Genomic DNA, 22,500 nt, shown 5'->3' on the forward strand with positions numbered 1-22,500 from the left:
CAGCCCGCAGCCTGGAAGACTTTACTGACTTCCTCCTCCAGGTCCTCGTTGGCTTGTTCAGTAATGCCGATGATTTTCACTTTTTCTCGTCGGTTGTATTGTTCTTGTTTGTCTACTTTGTACTGAAGAAGGAGGTTTTGCTTTTTCAACACCTCAACGTCTTGGTTAAACTGTTTGGTCACGGTACCGACAATAGTTGATAAAATGTTCTTTAGACTTAGTTCCAAAATAATTATCAACGATGACGACAACAAAGGAACAATCAGTTCTGCGATACGATTAGCAATTGCGTCATTGTTAAAATCGATTTTTACCGTGAAAGATGATCCAGCATCCTCAAAGAGAACAGCGTCAGGCCTAGCAACAACAGTGCCTTCAACACTGCTACATTTTGATCCCGAACTGCATAATGCAGTGGTGCATAACCAGCTCCAGATTTGAGGCTCAAGTCTGGAGAATAGTCAGAAGAAGAGAAAACAGATTCCGAACCAGTCTTCCGCCTCCAGGGGAAAATTGAGCATATTTTCTGTGTGTTCATGGTATTTACAGACAATCCCATCTCCAGCAGCTTCCTGATCAGCTAAGGCATGGATTGGTGTTCTGGGTTCTGACCCTGCAGGCTGTATGGAGAGGACATTATCCGCTGTTGCTTGCATGATCACTTTTGTCTGGCATCTGTGTGACAGTGTTCTGGGCAAAATCACACCATCATTTACCAAGCACCGGGGGCAAGAAGCAAGGTGGCAGACTGGTTAAGACGCTTATCTGCCAGTACAGTGTCCGTGAGGGTCTGGGTTCGAATCCTGCTCTCGCTCTTTCTCCCCAAGTTTGACCTGAAAATCAAACAGCGTCTGATCAGTCGGATGATACGATATACCGAGGTCCCGTGTGCAGTTATCCTCTTGTAACAGGGTGAAATCGTACTCTGTCCAGCTCAGAGAGAGAGAGAGAGAGAGTGTGTGTGTGTGTGTGTGTGCAACCGGCTACAAAATGGCGCCCAATATTAATCACCGCTCAGAACGTCACCCCAGCGTTGCCAGTAGTCAATGACTGGTTCTCATCGGTCACAAAGCTTCACCCAAGAGAGGATTTCCTTGAGTCATACTTTCAGACATTTAAAACGGTTTATTTACTGGAAGTTGTTTTCTTAAAATGGCTGAGAGCAAGTATTCGGATGTTTCTGCCATGGCTGACACTTCGTCAGATCCAGTGTCAGCAGTGTCATTGCCCATATCACATACATAAAATACATGCTAAGATAGTTCCCCCACCCCACCCCAACCTACCCCACCCCACCCCAACCCCCCTTTTTATATATAATTTATCTCCTTTCTTTGAAATACTTTTTTTTTTAAGCTGGGAACAGATACATCTTTTGACGGTGGTTTTATGCAGCCACGAAAAAAGAAAACTGTAAATACGTTTATGCGACCGGAATTACGAGGGGTTAGGATATCTATGTAATTTGGGGAAAAGATGGTTAAAGAATCTCGGTTCAGTCTCAGTTCATTGTTTGTTCCTTTTGTTTTACCGTGTATTTCGTAAATAATTGTACGAGCGCACGCCCACATCCACACTCCTACCACCACCCCACCCCACCAACGTCCAAGCAATCCTTCTCGTCCCTGCCTCCTCTCTCTTCATTCACACACCACCACCACCACCACCACCACCCCGCTCTCCCCCCCTACCTTGAACTGTGCTTGATCTGTCGGTCTCAGCACACACACACACACACACACACACACACACACACACACACACACACACACACACACACACACACACACAGGACAAAATAATTATCTGGTCACGCAGCGTAAACTATCTCTCCACTCTGGCACAGCATCAGGTGTCAGCAAAATCGGAAATTCTCTTCCTGAGCTAGCTTGCTTGCTTGCTTGCTTGCTTGCTTTTTTTTTTTTTTTTTTTTTTTTTTAAAGTATATATTGTGCGAGGGGGCAGAAGGGGTAGTGGAGCCAACAGGGGAAGAGACCAGGTCAGTGGTTGTGTACGTGTTTCCGTGCGTGTGAGAGTGTGTACCGGCCTCTGTGTGTGTGTGTGTGTGTGTGTGTGTGTGTGTGTGTGTGTGCTGGACGGAGATCTGTAGAATGTGGACGCTGAATTCCAAAGCTCGTGTCAGTGTGTCTGTTTCACTGAGGTATACGTATAAGCATGTGGGTCGGTGGTGTGTTTTCAAACAAAATTTGACTGGGGGTACGGATGAATTGATTGTGATGTGTTTCTTGTTGTTTATTTCGTATTCACCTTGTACAAAACCGCTCCTTCAATATCAGTCATTAGAGTGCGAGAATGAATGAATGAATGATGAATGAATGTGTGTGTGTGTGTGTGTGTGTGTGTGTGTGTGTGTGTTTACCCTTTGTGTATGTATGTGAACGTGTTTGGGGGGACCAGGTGCACGTGTGTGGTGTATTTGTGTGTGAGTCCGTCAGTTGGCGAGAACTCTTTTCCCTACCACACAAGTTATTCCCCCTCAATAGCCATCAGTGATACTGATATCCTTTTTGTATCGGGACCGAGGCTCGAGTCTCACACGGAACATGGAAGAGGCGGAACAGATTGTCAGCTAGTGTAGCAGTGACGCCCAGTCATCTCCCTCTCCCCACCCTGCCCACATCCCCACCCCCACCCTGCCCACATCCCCACCCTCACCCTGCCCACACCCCCACCCTCTAAGCCTTCCGCCCCCTTCCCCAACCTTGTCCATCCCATTGCCACTGCCGTCAACATTGGGCAATTACCCAACTGATACACAGTCGCAAAAAAATGCGAGCATAGACATCACACACACACACACACACACACACACACACACACACACCACAACACAGCACACACACACACACACACACACACACACACACACACACACACACACACACACACACACACACTGACCACAACACAGCACACACACACACACACACACACACACACACACACACACACACACACGTACGAGCACACTCTACACCACACCACACTACCCCGCACCGCACCACATCGCACCATCACACCCATCCTCCATATTCACACGCAACACCGGAGTCGTGAAATTGGCTCAAGAAGAATACTTCCGACTGTTGTTGATACTTGATGCTGCGCCAGAGTGGGCATTGTTTACGCTGCGTGACCAGATGTTGTAGCCAGTGGTGCATGATGTTCCTGGTTTAGATGGCTGTGTCAGGTTGTCTGATAAAAAGAGTGCAGAAGGCAGTCCAGCAAGGCCAGCAGGGGCAGTGGACAACATAGGAAAAATTAATGCACTCCAAAGGAGCCTCAGCTGGAGCGACAGGGCCCCTCTGAGGATCAGCTTCATCCTCAGATCTGTGTACGACCTCCTTCCATCGAATACAAACTTGGGGGAAAGCAGATGACCCTGCGTGCCCACTCTGCCATGGCAAACGGTGCAGAAAGCAATAAAGTCTGCCCAGGAACAGCTGTAACATCCAAAGCATGGAAACGTGGGCTGCTTGATGGTGCCGAAGATTGAGAATGCACAGTCGACCTACTCAGGGGAAGAAACACCTGGAACTCGTCAGCAAGAGCGGCATGCGACCTGACATAGTATTCCACTCCAAAGCAACGAAACAAGCGATTCTGATTTTACGACAGCAAAATGGAAGAAGCCCACATTCACAAGACTGAGAAGTATGCTGGTCTAGCCAGCAGCCTGAGAGAAGTCCTCGCCATAGAGATTGGTCCAAGATGATTTGTGAGCGCATCTGCCCACAGCTTCATGAAACAGCTGGCAGAGAGGGGACAAGGGCTTTCAAAGCAAAGGCAGAAGCAGCAGAAAAGAGTTCCAGCTGGGTCTGGTCGAGGAGGAATGAAAGTAAACTCATAAGGATTAAATTTCCCTACTCTAATTAGGCATACGATGGCTCTGGTTGAAACGTCTGCGAGAAAGGTGACTCAGTCCTGAAATAGCGACCACCCTGGAGGCGCGAGTTCGAACCTGCTGAGGACCAGGGGAGAAAAAAAAAAAAAGGCGGCAATACAAGGGCATCCAGGAGCTATGACCTGGGTGCGGCCCGGCCCCCTTAGAGTGTAAGGAGTAAAGGGCCGAAACACTTCACTGAGGGGGGCTTCTTCTCTGAAGATCTTGTACTGTCCAGCTCTCCCTAGAGTTTAGTACTTACCACTTGTATTCAGACTGACATTTACCGACGTACTGGGGTGGTAATGAATGGGGAACTGTAGACATGGGGAAAGAGGGAAGGGGGGAGCGGGGGTGCTGAGAGAGAGAGAGAGAGAGAGAGAGAGATGAGGGTGTGTGCCAGAAAAAAGAAAGGGAAAAAAACTGAAAAGGTAAGAGGAACAGACTGCATGTTGTTTTTTTGTGTGTGTGTGAATCCATAGGCAATAGCTCTTCTCTCTCTCTCCCTCCCCCCCCTCCCCCCTCTCTCTCTCTCTCTCAAACTGGTTTTATCATTGTCTTGTAATGATCCTGATGTGCGAATTTTCCCCCAACAAAGCCTTTAGATATAGGGAAATACTTCTTAATGTTTCTAATTAGCCTGATATATCTGTAGTTGCATTGTTTTAATCTTTATGTCTATGAATGATATGATGATTATTGTCTGTTCACATTCGCCTTCATGAGGGGCCTTGGCCCAAAATGAATAAACCATCTAAATCTGAATATCTCTCTGTGTCTGTCCCTGTCTCTGTCTCTCTGTCTCTGTCTCTGAACCCCACCCCATTGACCTGGGCAGAAGGCCTCGTTCAATAAAACATTGTTTTGTCTTGTCTTGCCTTGCCTTGCATTGCCTTGTCCTGTCTTCTCTCTCTCTCTCTCTCTCTCTCTCTCTCTCTCTCTCTCTCTCTCTCTCTGACACACCAGTAATATCCCAGGGCCATCAACAATATTGGCATCATCGTTGGGATCAGCCCTGAAGCACACAGGGTCATGAAAGAAGCGAAACAGGGAACCCATATGCAATGTGTTTTGACGTTCAATCATCTGTCTGCACCCCTCCCCCACACCCAACCCCGCCCCCCCTCATCCTTCCCTGTCCTCGCTGCTATCAACCACCTTGACCGCCAGTCCCCTACAGACACACACACACACACATGAAGCGCACGCACACACACACTCACACACACACACACACACACACACACACACACACACACATAAGCACGCACACACACACACACACACACACACACACACACACACACACACACACACACGTACGTACACACGCGGGCACACTCACAGACGCACACATACAGAAACACACACACACACACACACAACGAAATATACGCACCTTCCCTCACCTTAACCCCTCCTCTCCACCCACACATCCCCACACCCCATGATGCGGGATATAATTGTCTGCCGGGTATAATTATGATTCATTATCAACGGTCACAATGCGTGCCGACGTTCACTGCAACACCCCCACACTGGCAAGTTTCAGGACCGGTTAAAAAAAAAAAAAAAAAAAAAAAAAAAAATATATATATATATATATATATATATATATATATATATCCGACTTTTGTTGATACTTGATGCTGCGCCAGAGCGGGGATTATTTAAGCTGCGTGATCAGGTGTTGTAGCCAGTGGTGCATCACGTTGCTGGTTTAGACGGCTGTATCAGATTCTTTGAGACTGACATACTTCCAAGCGGATGTGGAGGGGTTGTGTGTGTGTGGGTGGGGGAGGGGAAGGGGAGGTTAGTTACAAGACGTGTGCATAGAGAAACAGGACATAGTAGAGAATGCAGATTACGGATCGGAACAGTGGATTGAAGTGGCGTACGCTCACGCAAAAATGTAGAATTCGCGTGGAAAAAATATCGAGCACTTACAGCTCTAAGATAGGGAAATAAGGATATGGAGAAAAATAGACAAAGTTGGGATTTTTTTCCTTTCTTTCGTAAGCTACAGCTCCCTCGTTCACTCGCATGTGCATGTACACGAGTGGGCTTTTACGTATATGACCGTTTTTACCCTGCCATGTCGGCAGCCATACTCCGTTTTCGGGGGAGTGGGGGTGCATGCTGGATATGTTCTTGTTTCCATAACCCACCGAACGCTCACATGGATTACAGGATCTTTAACGTGCGTATTTGATCTTCTGCTTGCGTATACAAACGATGGGGGTTCAGGCACTTGCAGGTGTGCACATTATGTTGACCTGGGAGATGGGAAAAATCTCCAGCCTTTACCCACCAGCCGCCGTTACTGAGAGTCGAACCCGGGACCATCAGACAGAGAGATAAAGGTTTGGAAAGGAGGGGAAAAGAAAGGAAAGATATACGGAGACAGACAGAGAGAAGGAGAATGAGGAAGGAAACAGGACCCCTCCCCACAAAAAAAAAAAAAAAGAAAAAGAAAAAAATCGGCAAACCAAAAATTACTCCATCAATACCCAGACCACATCTCTTGTCGGAAATGTATTGATGTCCACATCATCATCATCATCATCATCATCAGTCCAGTCAATGGCTTCAACAGTCGTCGTGGGAACCTGGAGGGAAAAAAAAAAAAAAAAAAAAAAACAGAAAAACTGACGTCCAAACACCGTGACGATAGAAATATTGCTCTTATCAGTGACCATTCTTCTTTTTGAGAGAAAGAGAGAGAGAGGTAGACAGGATTTTAAAAAAAAAAATGCGTGGAGGGAGGTGAGGGTGCGTATGCGTTTGCTACTGTGGGTGGCTAGTCCTGGAGATTTAGAGAGCTGGCTTTTACATCCCTGAAGATATCCTTTCAGACTGAAAATAAACATGGACCATCCATGCCAAATTTCACCCCCTCCCCCTCCCTCTCTCCCCCCTACCTCCCCTCCCTCTCTCTCTTTCTTCCTCTACCTCTCTCTCTGTGTGCGTGTGTAACCACGGCAACCACGCGTATGTGTCGGTGCGTCTGTTGGAAACAGCTTTGTTTGTTTGTTTGTTTGTTTGTTTTTGTTTTTTCTTGTTTTTGTTATTTTTGTGTGTGTCTGCTGCCACAACAGTTATATCCCCCCCCCCCCCCCCCCACACACACACACACACACTCCTCCCCACCCCCAATCACCAGCAATATTGATATCATCATTCGGATGAGGCCGGGAGGCTCACACGGGCTATGAAAGAAGCGAAACCGGTATCCAGCTGCGATTGTGCAATGAAGCTCAATCATCTGTCTGTCCCCCCACATCCCACACCCACACCCACACACAGCCGGAACCTCCCCCCCCCCCCCCCCCCCTCGCCCCCTGTCCTTCATATCCCTCACTGTTCTCCCTACCACCACACACACACACACACACATACACACACACAGAGATTCACGTGCGCACCAACGACGCGTGCACGTACGCACACACTTTTGGGCAGGTGTACGTACGGAGGAACGCATGTATAGGAGCGCACATGCATTCGCGCACACGCGGGCGCTTGCATACACCCTCCTCTCCCTCCTGTACCCCCTCCCGCCACAGTCACACACACACACACACACACACACACACACACACACACACACACCACCACCACCACCACAATACCACACCACACCTCACCAAATCCAACAACACCGCTAACACACACGCAAACACCCACCATCTGCGCGCCCCTGCAGCCACTGACTACCAACCACGTACCCGTCACCCCTCTCATCATCCGCATTCTCTTCCCCTCCCACCCTACACACAGAGAGAGACTGCCCAATACAGACGCGCGCGTGCGCACACACACACACACACACACAACACACATGCACGCACACACACACACAAACACGACGTTACACCCCCCACACTCCCCTAACCTTCCGCTCCGCCCCCTCCCCCAGCCCCCCTCTCCTCCTCCCTCCCTCACACCTCTTCCGTTGTTGACTCCCCAGACTCTTTAGTTCTGCCAGACTCTCCTCCTCTCCCCCTTCCTTCGCACATCCCTCCTACCCGCTTCCCCTTCCATCCATCAATCAATACACAAGCTATAGTCTGTCTGCCTTTGCCTGTGCGTCTCTCGCCGCGGCCTTTCAGCTTAGCAGCAGTGGCAAAACAATAAGAGTTAACGATGTCAGCTTGCTAGCGAAACAATTCTTCAGGAATTCCCCCCTTTGGGGGCCCCCTCCTCCCTACACCACCACCACCTTGCTCCATCCCTCATCCCTCTTCTTCCATGCACTCTCAGTTGAAGGGTAGGTGGGGGGGTAGAGGTGAGTGAGTCAGCGTGTCGTCGTCATGGTAACCAGGTGCCACGTAAACGGTAATCCCCACTACAAAAATGAGTGGAGGAGGGATTGGATTGGGGGGGGGGGGGAGGCGGGGGGGGGGGGGGGGGGGAGTTGCGTAGTGGTGGCCGAGAGAGGAGAGAAGCTTAAATCATTATCCCAGCAATTAAGAACTGCACAAGAGACACAAGGGACGCTGCTGGCTTTGGAGGTGGTAGTAGCCCAGTCGAAGGTGGACTCCCATCCTGTCCGGCTTAGATCTGAGACAAGAGAGACTGTTTTTGATCATTTTGTCGTTTTACAAGTGAGGGTGATGCGTGGTGGATTTCTTTTGTCTTCGGGCGTCTATGTGTCTGTTTGTTCTTCTTCTCTCTGATCTTCTACATGTGTCTTCTTTCTTCTGGTACTTCTCCTTCTTCTTCTCCTTCTTTTCACCTCCTTTTGGTACTTCTTCTTTTCCTTCTTCTGGTACTTCTTCTTCTTCTTCTCCTTCTTCTTCTGGTACTTCTCCTTCTTCTGGTACTTCTCCTTCTCTTTTTTTCTGGTATTTCTCCTTCTTCTGGTACTTCTCCTTCTTCTCCTTTTTCTGGTACTTCTCCGTCTTCTCCTTCTTCTTCTGGTACTTCTCCTTCTTCTTCTTCTTTTCACCTTCTTCTTCTTGTCACCTTCTTCTTCTTCTAGTACTTCTTCTTTTCCTTCTTCTTCTTCTTGTACTTCTTCTTCTTCTCCTTCTTCTTCTGGTACTTCTCCTTCTTCTTGTGGTACTTCTCCTTCTTCTCCTTTTTCTTCTGGTACTTCTCCTTCTTCTCCTTTTTCTTCTGTTATTTCTCCTTCTTCCGGTACTTCTCCTTCTTCTCCTTTTTCTTCTGGTACTTCTCCTTCTTCTTCTGGTACTTCTTCTTCTTCTCCTTCTGGTACTTCTCCTTCTTCTTCTGGTACTTCTTCTTCTTCTCCTTCTGGTACTTCTTCTTCTGGTACTTTTCCTTCTTCTCCTCCTTCTTCTGGTACTTATTCTCCTCCTGCTTCTTCTTCTGGCTTAGATCTCAGCCACTTCCTGGTGGTTGAGACAAGAGAGAGACAAGATCATTTTGTCGTTTTACAAGTGAGGGTGATGCGTGGTGGATTTCTTTTTTCTTCGGGCGTCTATTTGTCTGTTTGTTCTTCTTCTCTTTGATCTTCTGCTAGTGTCTTCTTTCTTCTGGTACTTCTCCTTATTCTTCTGGTACTTCTCCTTCTTCTTCTCCTTCTTCTTCTTTTCACCTTCTTCTTCTTCTTCTTTTCACCTTCTTCTTCTTCTTCTTGTCACCTTCTTCTTCTTCTGGTACTTCTTCTTTTCCTTCTTCTTCTTCTAGTACTTCTTCTTCTTCTCCTTTTTCTTCTGGTACTTCTCCTTCTTCTCCTTTTTCTTCTGTTATTTCTCCTTCTTCCGGTACTTCTCCTTCTTCTTCTGGTACTTCTCCTTCTTCTCCTTCTTCTGGTACTTCTCCTTCTTCTCCTTTTTCTTCTGGTACTTCTCCTTTTTCTTCTGGTACTTCTCCTTCTTCTCCTTTTTCTTCTGTTATTTCTCCTTCTTCCGGTACTTCTCCTTCTTCTCCTTTTTCTTCTGGTACTTCTCCTTCTTCTTCTGGTACTTCTCCTTCTTCTCCTTCTTCTGGTACTTCTCCTTCTTCTCCTTTTTCTTCTGGTACTTCTTCTTCTGGTACTTCTTCTTCTCCTTCTGGTACTTTTCCTTCTTCTCCTCCTTCTTCTGGTACTTCTTCTTCTGGTACTTCTTCTTCTCCTTCTGGTCCTTCTTCTTCTTCTGGTACTTTTCCTCCTTCTCCTCCTTCTTCTGGTACTTATTCTCCTCCTCCTTCTTCTTCTGGCTTAGATCTCAGCCACTTCCTGGTGGGTGAGACAAGAGAGACTGTTTTTGATCATTTTGTCGTTTTACAAGTGAGGGTGATGCGTGGTGGATTTCTTTTGTCTTCGGGTGTCTATTTGTCTGTTTGTTCTTCTTCTCTTTGATCTTACACTTGTGTCTTCTTTCTTCTGGTACTTCTCCTTCTTCTTCTGGTACTTCTCCTTCTTCTTCTTCTTCTTGTCACCTTCTTCTTCTTCTGGTACTTCTTCTTCTTCTGGTACTTCTCCTTCTTCTCCTTCTTCTTCTGGTATTTCTCCTTCTTCTCCTTCTTCTTCTGGTATTTCTCCTTCTTCTGGTACTTCTCCTTCTTCTCCTTTTTCTTCTGGTACTTCTCCTTCTTCTCCTTTTTCTTCTGGTACTTCTTCTCCTTCTGGTACTTCTCCTTCTTCTTCTTCTGGTACTTTTCCTTCTTCTCCTTCTTCTGGTACTTCTCCTTCTTCTCCTTTTTCTTCTGGTACTTCTTCTTCTTCTCCTTCTGGTACTTCTCCTTCTTCTTCTTCTGGTACTTTTCCTTCTTCTCCTCCTTCTTCTGGTACTTATTCTCCTCCTGCTTCTTCTTCTGGCTTAGATCTCAGCCACTTCCTGGTGGTTGAGACAAGAGAGAGACAAGATCATTTTGTCGTTTTACAAGTGAGGGTGATGCGTGGTGGATTTCTTTTGTCTTCGGGCGTCTATTTGTCTGTTTGTTCTTCTTCTCTTTGATCTTACACTTGTGTCTTCTTTCTTCTGGTACTTCTCCTTCTTCTTCTTCTTTTCACCTTCTTCTTCTTCTTCTGGTACTTCTTCTTTTCCTTCTCCTTCTTCTAGTACTTCTCCTTCTTCTTCTTCTCCTTCTTCTGGTACTTCTCCTTCTTCTCCTTTTTCTTCTGGTATTTCTCTTTCTTCTGGTACTTCTTCTTTTCCTTCTCCTTCTTCTAGTACTTCTCCTTCTTATCCTGCTTCTTCTTCTTTCTTCTACTTTTGGTTCTGCTTCATCAGCTTCTGCTTCATCTGCTACTGCTTCTATTTCTGCTTCATCTGCTACTGCTTCTATTTCTGCTTCTGCTTCTATTTCTGCTTCATCTGCTACTGCTTCTGTTTCTGCTTCATCTGCTTCTGCTTCTATTTCTGCTTCATCTGCTTCTGCTTCTGCTTCTGCTTCATCTGCTTCTGCTTCTGTTTCTGCTTCATCTGCTTCTGCTTCTATTTCTGCTTCATCTGCTACTGCTTCTATTTCTGCTTCATCTGCTACTGCTTCTATTTCTGCTTCTGCTTCTGCTTCTGTTTCTGCTTCACCTGCTACTGCTTCTGTTTCTGCTTCATCTGCTTCTGCTTCTATTTCTGCTTCATCTGCTACTGCTTCTATTTCTGCTTCATCTGCTTCTGTTTCTGCTTCATCTGCTACTGCTTCTATTTCTGAATCATCTGCTTCTGCTTCTGGTTCTGCTTCATCTGCTACTGCTTCTATTTCTGCTTCATCTGCTACTGCTTCTATTTCTGCTTCTGCTTCTATTTCTGCTTCATCTGCTTCTGCTTCATCTGCTACTGCTTCTATTTCTGCTTCATCTGCTTCTGCTTCTGTTTCTGCTTCATCTGCTACTGCTTCTGTTTCTGCTTCTGTTTATCTTTCTGGACCTTCTTCCCAGTTTGGTTTTTTTTTCTTTCTTCGCCTTCGAATTAGAACTGTACTGTACTGTAGTGCAGTGCCCTTGACCCATCCTCCAGTGTCAGTGTTAGGGGGTTGGGGTGTCGGTACGAGGCAGAAGGGTGCAGCTTGCAAGCCACTGTTTGATGAGAAGACTGACAGCTGGCCAGCTGTACTTATGTAGAATAGAACAGCCGGTGCGTAATTAGGGGCGAGGTGGGGGATGGGTTCGGGGGGCGGGGGGATAGGGCCAGGGGGGGTGGGGGGGTCGGGGAAACCCGGGTCTGCTTGCTATGCTGCTAATCACATCACCTCCATGCCTCCTTCAGCTGGGCCTGGTTCTGTCTCTGGTTCTTTGAGAGCTGTGTGAACTGAGGTTGGGTTCGCGTTCCAGAGTTAATGGTTCTTTTTTTCCATTATTTTCTTCCACTCCCTATGCTGTGATCATTATCGTAGTAGTTATGATGGTTGTAGCAACAGCGGGAGTCGTAGTTATTGTAGTGTCGTTACTTGCAGCAGTAGCGCGGTAGTATCACTAAGCAGCAGAAGTGAAGGTCGTAGTTGTAGTATCATTACAGGCAGCAGCAGTTGTGGTAGAAGCAGCAGTCAGTAGCTATTATTATCAATAAAACGAATAACAGGTCTCCACTTACATAATGATATGTGAATTCTGTTAATGATGTTGCAGGTTGCTGGGAACCATTGGAAGACACCGTGAATATCACGGTGTCTTCTGTCCAAACATATCATCTTGCTATGCGATTGACTGTTAAGGATTGGATAGTTCCATAATAAGATGGAGTACTGAAAACAGCAATGGAGCGGTTGCGATCCAAAGGTTTTGCATTCCAAGCACTAAGGCTTGATTATAACGATTTTTGTATTCCGTGGACAAGAGAAAATGTTTGCGGCAGAATGGATTTCAAGGAATTGATCTCGATTTCGACGGGTGCAATAGCCGAGTGGTTAAAGCGTTGAACTTTCAATCTGAGGGTCCCGGGTTCGAATCACGGTGACGGCGCCTGGTGGGTAAAGGGTGGAGATTTTTACGATCTCCCAGGTCAACATATGTGCAGACCTGCTAGTGCCTGAACCCCCTTCGTGTGTATATGCAAGCAGAAGATCAAATACGCACGTTGAAGATCCTGTAATCCATTTGAGCGTTCGGTGGGTTATGGAAACAAGAACATTCCCAGCATGCACACCCCCGAAAGCGGAGTATGGCTGCCTATATGGCGGGGTAAAAACGGTCATACACGTAAAAGCCTACTCGTGTGCATACGAGTGAACGTGGGAGTTGCAGCCCACGAACGCAGAAGAAGAAGAAGATCTCGATCTCTCTGTCTGTCTCTCTCTGCCCCCTGTTTTGTGTGTGTTGAAGTTGTGACGGCATGGAAAAGGGGACGCGGTTGAGAGAGAAGGAAGTAATTCAACTGAAATGAAAAACTAATGTCGCAGTTCATTTCTCAACTCAAAGTAAGACCGATTTGTTTTTGTTTTATTTATTTGTTGTGTTTTTGGTTTGATTTTTTTTTTCCTCCATTTGGAAAGTCTTTCCTTGTGCCCTATATGGCTTCCCTTTTTTTTTTTCCCCTTTTCTTTTTTTTTCCAATGCTGAATACACACACACACACACACACGCGCGCGCGCGCGCACGCACGCACGCACGCACACACACATACACAGACACACACACACACGCACACACATACACGCGCACACACACATACGCACGCACGCACACACGCACACACACACGCACGCACGCACGCACGCACACACACACCACACACACACACACACACACACACACACACACACACACACACACACGGCACATGGAAAAGAGGAAATGGTGAGGGGGTGGTGGTATTGAGGCTGTAAAATTCCAAGATATGCAATAACATTACTTTTAACAAAAAAACAATTTGGAAAATACTTGAATACAAATTCATGTCATACGTTATAAACTGCAAACTAGAACGCTGTTGTTTAAGATTCATTTCAATCGCAAATCATATTATTTAGGGTAGTAGTAGTTGAAGGAAGAGGAGGGGGAGAGAGTAGATGCTTGGCTACTACGAAGTACCATTGGAAGAGTTGGGAAAAACCCCAGATGGGAAATTCCCTCAGACACTGGCAAAATCACATGACTGTGTCTTCACCACATCATAGTTCGACCCACAGGCATCAAACTGGGAATGAGTCAGAGAGAAAAGAGACAGACAGACAGACAGACAGGGTGGGAAGGGGGGAGATGAGAGAATGATAGTGAACCCACAGCAAATTTGATTTTGGCCCTGTACCCAGTTGCAAATTAAATAATCAAAGCATTCCACAATTGTATGAAAACGCTGGACTGCATGCCAACAATCAACTGTTGGTGTGATGCAGGAATTTGATCAGTAGGATGTTTGAGAGAGAGGTCTTTGTATAATTTTCGCAACTTTTAAAGATGTTGTGCAGAATATAATGGATCAGTTCACATGCCTTGTCTCCTCCTTGACATTGAAACCTGACAGATTTAACCCTTTGGCCTCTTTTGGGATGTGGAGGATATGATTGCAATATGTACATATAATTACCATATGTACATATAATCACAGTATGCACATTTTGAATCATTACTTTGGTCCAATCGTATCAAACGAAACCTGCATTAAAACATTTTTATGTTGTTTTTATGTGTCTTTAGTTGTTGAGGAATTAACCTTTTGCGTTCTACAATGTTCAATGCATGAACAAAGACAAATTACATACCTTCTCCCAACTTAGATGAATTTGCTTAAACAGAGTTATGGTTTCTACCTAGAAGCGAAAACATGGATGAATAATATCGTTATTATTTACTTCGAGGCATACAATGTATATTTGGGGGTATTAATGTTTTTTTCATATTTAATCATCGTTTTTCCTTTTCTGTTTCTTAATTTTCTTTTTCGAACGAATTAGTCGATATTTTACTGGGAGATTTGTTTTCAAATATGTGAAAGATTTGTTTTTCGTCTATACCAGTTATACGTTTGATGGTCGTGTTCGACTGTGACAGTCAGAACAGCAGAGGAGGTAACTGCTGTCCCGACTATGTGGGCTAGATTTAATTGTTGTTGAACGTGTCTTGCCCAAGTTACGTCCCCACTGTCTCGGCCAAGAGGGTTTTAGGACAGTCGGCGTTGGGATGGTTCCCAAAGGCCAACTAGCCCCCAAGGCTGCTGCACTAAGAGCCAGTGCAATTTTGCCTCCTAGTTTGAGAGTCACAGTCCTTCACAAAAGACTAAGCTGTAAATGCTTTCCCGTTGCAATAATGGAGAAACCATTGATGATAGCCGGCAACAGCTCCAGTCGGCTCGCTTTGCTGTTGGCCCAAGTGGGTGTAAACATATGTCAATCTGTGATATAAGCTGTAAACATAAGTCAGTCTGTGATATAAGCTGAGTGTTGGGTTGTACAAAGAACATGCAGACAATAAGAACTAGATGCGACAAACAGAGGTGGGGGTAGCTCAAGAGAGCGAGAGAGAAACACACAAGCCACAATGTTACAGGTGTTCAAAACAAATATACCAGGTTGCAGCTGCTGACTATATGCAGTTTCCTCAGCCGTGAATGGAGGGAGCATCATCGTGTAGGGAAAAACACGACCAGGCCATGTGCATCAACTGCCTTTTCTTTTTCGTGTCTCAATGTACTGACGTCAATGAGCGAACTAAACGCACGCGTCGACTTGTGTAAATTGTGTGTCTGTGTGTGCGCTGGCCAATGTGACTATGTGTGAGTTTGTGCATGTGGAGTGTGTATGTCTGCATGTGTGTGTGTTCGTGTGTTCAGTAGTCCGTGCGTGTCAGTGTGTGTGTGTGTGTGTGTGTGTGTGTAAAAATACAACTGAATGAATACACACAATTGATTTCTTCTTTTTAAATAACGTATTGAATGCACATATTGCTGCTGTTTGTCCTTCATGTTAAAAGGGGCAATCCAGCTGCAAAGCAATCATGTTCATCAGTCCTCCATGCGCACGCACGCACGTACTGTACATACAGAGAGAGAGAGAGAGAGAGAGAGAGTCTCAAGATTTCCCCTTCCATTTGAAGACTCCCTCTCTCTGGCTCTCTCTCTCTCTCTCTCTCTCTCTCTCTGTCACACACACACACACACACACACACACATGTAAAACCACACAAGTGCATGTTCAAAAGAGAACTCCTAAAATGTATATTCATTAACTCTGTATCGAGCAACAGCGATGCGTCACATTTCGTCAGTCGACGTCATAGCACGAGCACTATAGCACGAGGATGCTGGCTTAGGGACGGTGGAAGGAGGTGGGGATGGGGGGGTAGGGGGAGGCAACAACGACTGTGTGCTTCTGTTTCTCTCTTCTGCACGTGTCCCTTGCACTGTGTGGAGTCAGTGTGCGTGCACGCTAAGAGCTTTCTTCTGCCTTCTGCTTTTGGGTGAAAGGAGCTCTTTGGTGTGTGTGTGTGTGTGTCAGAGAGAGAGAGACAGGCAGGGCTGCTGGGGTGGTGGATAGTGGTTCCCTTGGTTTTTCGACTTCCATAAGGTGTGTGTTTGTTGTTTTTTTTAATCATTTTTTAATTTTTTATTCTTTATCGTTTTTTTTGTTTGTTTGGTTTTTTTTGGGTTTTTTTGTAGCATTATGTTTTTCTTGTGTTGCAGCGTTGTGGATTTGTGTAAAGCATTGGGTGTTGAAGGGCATTTAAAAAGAATTATTAGAGGGTAAGACTGGAAGACGGAGAGAGAGAGAGAGAGAACCCGGCTTCAGACGAAAAGGGGAAATTGACAGTGTGTGTGTGTGTGTGTGTGTGTGTTAGTGGTTTTGGTGTGTGTGGTTTTCTGCCGTGACAAATAGTCTGGCTGCTTTTCCCGGCTTGTTGCAGTGAGTCCCGGCGGTGGCACGTATTGCCTTGTTATCATTCAGTTGATTATCTGTTTAGTTTATATATTCTTTTCAAGTATTTGCGCCGACGCTCTATTCGTTTCTGCATAATATCATTTCCATGGACGGTAAGTGTGTTTTGACTTGCTTTCCAATCAAAGTGGCTTATTGGAAGCGTTTTTCTCACACACGAACTTTCTCAGTGTCGCCGCATGTTCAGTTGTGTATCTGGGCTTGATGCAGGCGCGACAAAGGATTATGGTAGGCGTCTCAGACGAAAAACTGGAGAGAGAGACTCAGTGTGGGTTTGTGTATGTCATAGGATAGAGAATCAGTGACAGAGAGCACATGTGAAAGTGTGTGTGTGTGTGTGAGAGAGAGAGAGAGAGAGAGAGAGAGAGTATGTGTGTGCGTGCTGATTTATTTTATTGAGACATCTTGCTACAGCGTATGTTCTTGAAACTCTGTGTGTGTGTGTGTGTGTGTGTGTGTGTTAATGGCGTTGTCGGAACGTGATTCGGACCATGAACGTAGGCTCTCGTTTCTTTGCAGGGTCATGTTTTGTCTTATCAGCCCAGCTGTGTCCCAATTGTATCGATCCTGCCCTCCCCCCCCCCCTCCGCCCCCCCAACATCCCCCTCCCAACCTACACACACACACACACACACACACACACACACACACACACACACACACGTGCCTCTGTTTGTTTGTTTTTTTGTTTGTTTGTTTGTTTGTTTTTGTTTTAATAATCGTTTCTGGGTCATAATCTTCTCCTCCTCCTCTTCCTTTACCCCCCTCCTTTTTCCTTCCCCTTCTCAACTATCTCTCCCCCCTTCTCAGTCTTCTGTGTTTTTGTTGTTTTGTTTTTTTTTGTTTTGTGTGTGTGTGTGTGTGTTTGTTTGTTTGTTTTTCTCAGTCCTCCTTTTCTTCCTATCCATCTTCTTCTCTCTCTTCTTTTCTTCTTCTGGTTTTTTTTTGGTTTTTTTTTTTTTTTTTTTTTTCTCCATCACATGTGTTCTCCCTCTCTCATGCTTTCACTCCCTCGTTGATCCATCTTTCCTTTCTCCTCCTCCCTCGCCTCCTTTTCTTTGCTGTTTTCCTTCTTATCCAACCTGCTCCTTTATGTATCCTTCTTCTTCTTCTGTAATTGGCAACATGAATTGAAGTGGGTTGGGTTTTTCTTTTCTTTGCTTTTCTGGTGGATGCTCACTTTACGAGAAGGGAAAACGGATGACGATTTTTGTTTTCCTAATTAACCACCTTTTTGGGAGGGTGGACGTTCAGTCTTCCAGAACCGTGACGCCGAGCAGATACTTGGAAAAACGTGTAAAGAAAGGGCCGGGAAAGTTGCACACGCTGTTTGGTGTTTGGTGTGTGCGTTTCAGTCGTGTGTGTGTGTGTGTGTGTTATGTGTTTGTGCAGCGTGCTAGCCATTATCCGAGCACTTGTTCATAGTTTATGACGGGCGCAATAGCCGAGTGGTTAAAGCGTTGGACTGTCAATCTGAGGGTCCCGGGTTCGAATCACGGTGACGGCGCCTGGTGGGTAAAGGGTGGAGATTTTTACGATCTCCCAGGTCAACATATGTGCAGACCTGCTAGTGCCTGAACCCCCTTCGTGTGTATATGCAAGCAGAAGATCAAATACGCACGTTAAAGATCCTGTAATCCATGTCAGCGTTCGGTGGGTTATGGAAACAAGAACATACCCAGCATGCACACCCCCGAAAACGGAGTATGGCTGCCTACATGGCGGGGTAAAAACGGTCATACACGTACAAGCCCACTCGTGTGCATACGAGTGAACGCAGAAGAAGAAGAAGAAGTTCATAGTTTATTGTGATGTTGTTCCTCTTCTCATTCATTACCTGCCAGTCCACGATTATTTAAACAAATGGGTATGAAAAACAAACAAACACACACACAAAAAAACAACTTCATATTCATGTCGTTCAGTTCTGAACGCAGATCGAAGCAGTAGAGCACAGTGAAGGTCGTTCTTAAACTCCGGGAGCTGGCTGCCTTGACCTGGAGCCTACTTCTGAAGTCTTGACCTTTTCGGACAACTTGGCCGGTGCATGTCAGTGTGTCTGTCCGTGTTATGAGGAAGTGATCGATCGTAGCATTGCAGTGTTACAGGCAACACTCGCTTCAGTCAGAAGACGCTTCGTCAGTTGTTGCGACAGAGAGATAATTGTCCGGGATCTCTGTCTCTGTCTGTCTCTCTGTCTCTGTCTCTCTCTCTGTCTCTCTCTCTCTCTTTCTGTGTCTGTTTCAGTCACTCTTTTTCTCCCTTTCTCTGGCTCTCTCTGTACCTCTCCCCCTCCCCCCCCCCCCCCTCTCTCTATCTCACACACATTCTGTTTTGCTTATGCTGTCTGTCTCTCTGTCTGTATCTCTCTCTCTCTCTCTCTCTCTCTCTCTCTCTCTCACACACACACACACACACACACACACGCACACGCACACGCACACACACTGACACACATATATGCACACGCATACACACCCACTTGCATACACACATATTCTCTCCCGCTATCTCTCTCTCACACACACATACACACTGTCACACACACACACACACACACACACACACACACACACACACACACACACACACACACACACACACGTAACCCATTACCTCAAACGACGATTCGACCAGACACACTGACCTCCTTCATAAAGCACATGCACTTCAGCAGCTGCGTTCCACATATTCTAATGTAACAACCCCCCCCCCCCTGCTCCCTCCCCCTCCCCGCTCCCTCCCCTTCCCAAGCTCTGAAGCATTATTACGTGAGTCATCAACCACCACCTCCTCCACCACCACCACCACACCACCCCTCTACCCCTTTGCCCTCCCCAATGGCTGCAAGCTCGTCAAACCACTCCCCCCCCCTCCTCTCCTTCCGTCCCTCCCCCCCCCCCCCCCCATCATGTGCACCCCTCTCCCCCACCCCCACCCCTGCAATCAAAGTGATCAGTATTCGACCGTCTCCACAAGCGAGAAGGGGTGGGGTGGGGTGGGGGGATAGAGAGGGGGGGGGGGGGGGGGGATTGGAATTGTGTGTCATAGCCAATTGGACTGTGCACCACCAGCCCCGCAACAGGCGACGAAGCGACGCGTGCTTCCCCCATGATTATTCAGCACATTCAGTAGCTGTGTGTGTGTATGTGTGTGTGTGTGTGTGTGTGCGCGCGCACTGGCGACATTTTCAAGTGCCTTAGCATGATTCATATTGTTATCATTATTGTTATTATTATTCAAGTGCACTGTTCGTTTTCACCCCTCGCAGCTTTTTTTTTAATTTTTTAATTTTTATTTTTATTTATTTTATTTTTTTTAGCGTGATTCTTGTTATTATTAAAGTGCACTGTATTGTTTTGTGGGTTCTTTTTTAATCCCTCGCAGTTGCTGGAGACGACGAGAACTTAGATATTTCGAAGACAAAGCTGAGATGTCAAGGAAAAGGTGTCGGGTTATTACAGAATAGTGTTTATGCTGCTTCGTTCGTCCATTCCGAAAAAGCACCGGTCTCTACGGCATTGTGTGTGTGTGTGTGTTCTGTGTTCAGTTAGGCTTTAACCGACACCCGGCACTTTTTGAATGACTCATCGATAGCACGACGGCGGCGGCAAGACTGAATAAGTTGCCGTTCCCGACAGACAAATTCGTTGGCTGTTCTTGTGTCATGAGTACAGTAAAAAGACGGTTGTGTCGTTTCTAAAGAGCATGGCGACAGGGACATGATTTTAAAAAAAAATCTATAAAAAATAAAATAAAAGATAGAAAATGCAAATTAAAAAAAAAAGTGGGGTGTCGTCGTTTGCTTCTGAATGAGTTGGAGCTGGCCACGTGATGTAACGTTATCTGATCGGTTGTGAATAGATAGCCCACAGCCTGTGCAGTCTGCCGCTGAATGCCCTGTTTTGTGTGCTGTGCCTTGCAAGGTTCGCTGCGGATCTCTGTTTAACGTTCTTCCGTTGCAGGTGATACTGATCTTCGATGGTAACTAATGCTAATCGTTGAACATTGTGACTAATCTTGATCGTCTTCACAGGTGAGGTTAATCTCTAAAGTCTGTTGCCATTCTTGCTAATCTGTCTTATAAGTAGAATAAGTGTGATGGATCGTCAGTACATTTCAGATTATGCTCTCCACCGCATGTGCGTGCACAGTTAGACAAACCACGTACACACACACACACACACACACACACACACACACACACACACACACACACACACTGACACACATAGTACACCCACACGCACGCACAAACACAAACTCACACACACACACACACACACTCTCTCTCTCTCTTTTCTCACACACATACACACACACGCGCGCGCGCGCACACACACACACACACACAGTAGGGGTGTGGGGGGAGACAAACCGACAGGTGCAAACAGAAGTAGAGGGACATAAACTTGTAAAAGGTGGCAACAGGCCTACCTACCAAACTGGATTTTCAATGACACCTCTTTTCAACCCTCTTCATGACTGTAATAAAATTAAACCCGACGTCAGTGCAACAGCTGTGGTAATTGTTAGCATGACAGTTGAACACTCATAGTTAATGAATGAATGAACCCGTAACCATACAACTTGAGCTTGAAACTGACTCAGCTGAAACTTGAAAGTGGAACGGTCTGATAATATATTACATTGAGCACGCGCGCGCACATACATATTATGTATATTAAGTGTGTGTGTCGCGCTTTACAGAGAGAGAGAGAGAGAGAGAGGTGGGGGTGTGGGGGGGGGGGGGGGGAGAGAGAGCCGAGAACTAAATCGAAGATTTATTCAAGAAAAACCTACCCCCGCACTTCCATCATAAACATGTGTCAAGGGAGGGGGAGAGGGAGGGGTTTGGGGGGAAGAGACAATTAGATTCAGATTTGGTAGAAGTTGTTCGTCCATCCATGTCTGTTCAGTTATCTACCGGTTGCCGTATATCTTTATTTCTGTCTGTTTTGTATCTGTTGTCTACCTGTCGTAATATATTACTTCCCTTCTGTCTGCCAGAGTGTTTGTCAGTCTTTTTATCTATATGTCTTTCTGTCTGCAAAGTTCGAAAAATCTGCGTACTTATGTATCTGTATGTTGTGTTTTTGTCTGTGTTCCATGTATACGATCAAACCAGTCGCCTCCTATATCATATGTCACATTTTGAGGATAAACCACTTTCTGCATGTCTATCACACTTTGAATGCCATTTATCAGCTATTTTCACACTTTGGGTATCATTTATCAACTGGTTAACACACTTTTGAATACCATTCATGTACTATCTGTCGCACTTTGAATATCGTTCAACTACTATTTGTCACACTTTGAATTTTATCACCTACTGTCACACTAAGTATGTTTCACATACTGTCTGTCACACTTTTAGTATTGATCAAATGAATAGCACCATATATGTGTATAAACGCCATGAAGAACACTGTATATGCACCATAAAGAATGCCGATAGCCAATCACGTGACGCTATATACCCATGAGTTGTATCAACTACCAACTGTATATGACCCTTTCCATTCCAGCAGTTACTTCTCAGCTTGATCCATTGAGCAGGACCGACTATATTGTATGGCTCTTGAGACTCCACAAGAGCGGCACCACCTACCAGTTGTACCCCTGCATGTGTTAAAACACCAAGTATATTGTTGGCTCTTGTGAATTACCAGTACTGCCAGTGAAGGTGTATGCCTGCGTGGGCCTCGGAGTGGTTTTTCCAGCTTTCAAGCGTAACGTACGATTCTTTCCATTATCACCAATTAATACCAATCGTATCGCCGGCCCTCAAGGATTACAAGCCAAAATTTAAAGCGTATGACTTCTCCAGTGAG

At 45.9% G+C, this 22,500-nt stretch overlaps 1 protein-coding gene across 6 annotated transcripts in view; it reads left to right on the forward strand.

Annotated features, from left to right (window-relative positions):
* Positions 1-22,500, forward strand: part of LOC143282119 (uncharacterized) — a 91,391-nt gene that overhangs the window by 51,703 nt on the left and 17,188 nt on the right. The window contains exon 1 of one of the 6 annotated variants that reach the window (XM_076587628.1): positions 16,140-16,294. The exons of 2 other annotated variants lie outside the window; for them this stretch is intronic. The gene's annotated coding sequence lies outside the window, so the exon portion shown is untranslated. Of the gene's footprint in view, positions 1-16,139; positions 16,295-16,639; positions 16,759-20,078; positions 20,700-22,500 lie in introns of those variants that run through there. 3 more of the 6 variants (XM_076587631.1, XM_076587629.1, XM_076587632.1) reach the window with 3 other exon arrangements.

Source organism: Babylonia areolata, chromosome 5 (genome assembly GCF_041734735.1).
Source record: "Babylonia areolata isolate BAREFJ2019XMU chromosome 5, ASM4173473v1, whole genome shotgun sequence".
Lineage (NCBI taxonomy): Eukaryota > Metazoa > Mollusca > Gastropoda > Neogastropoda > Buccinidae > Babylonia > Babylonia areolata.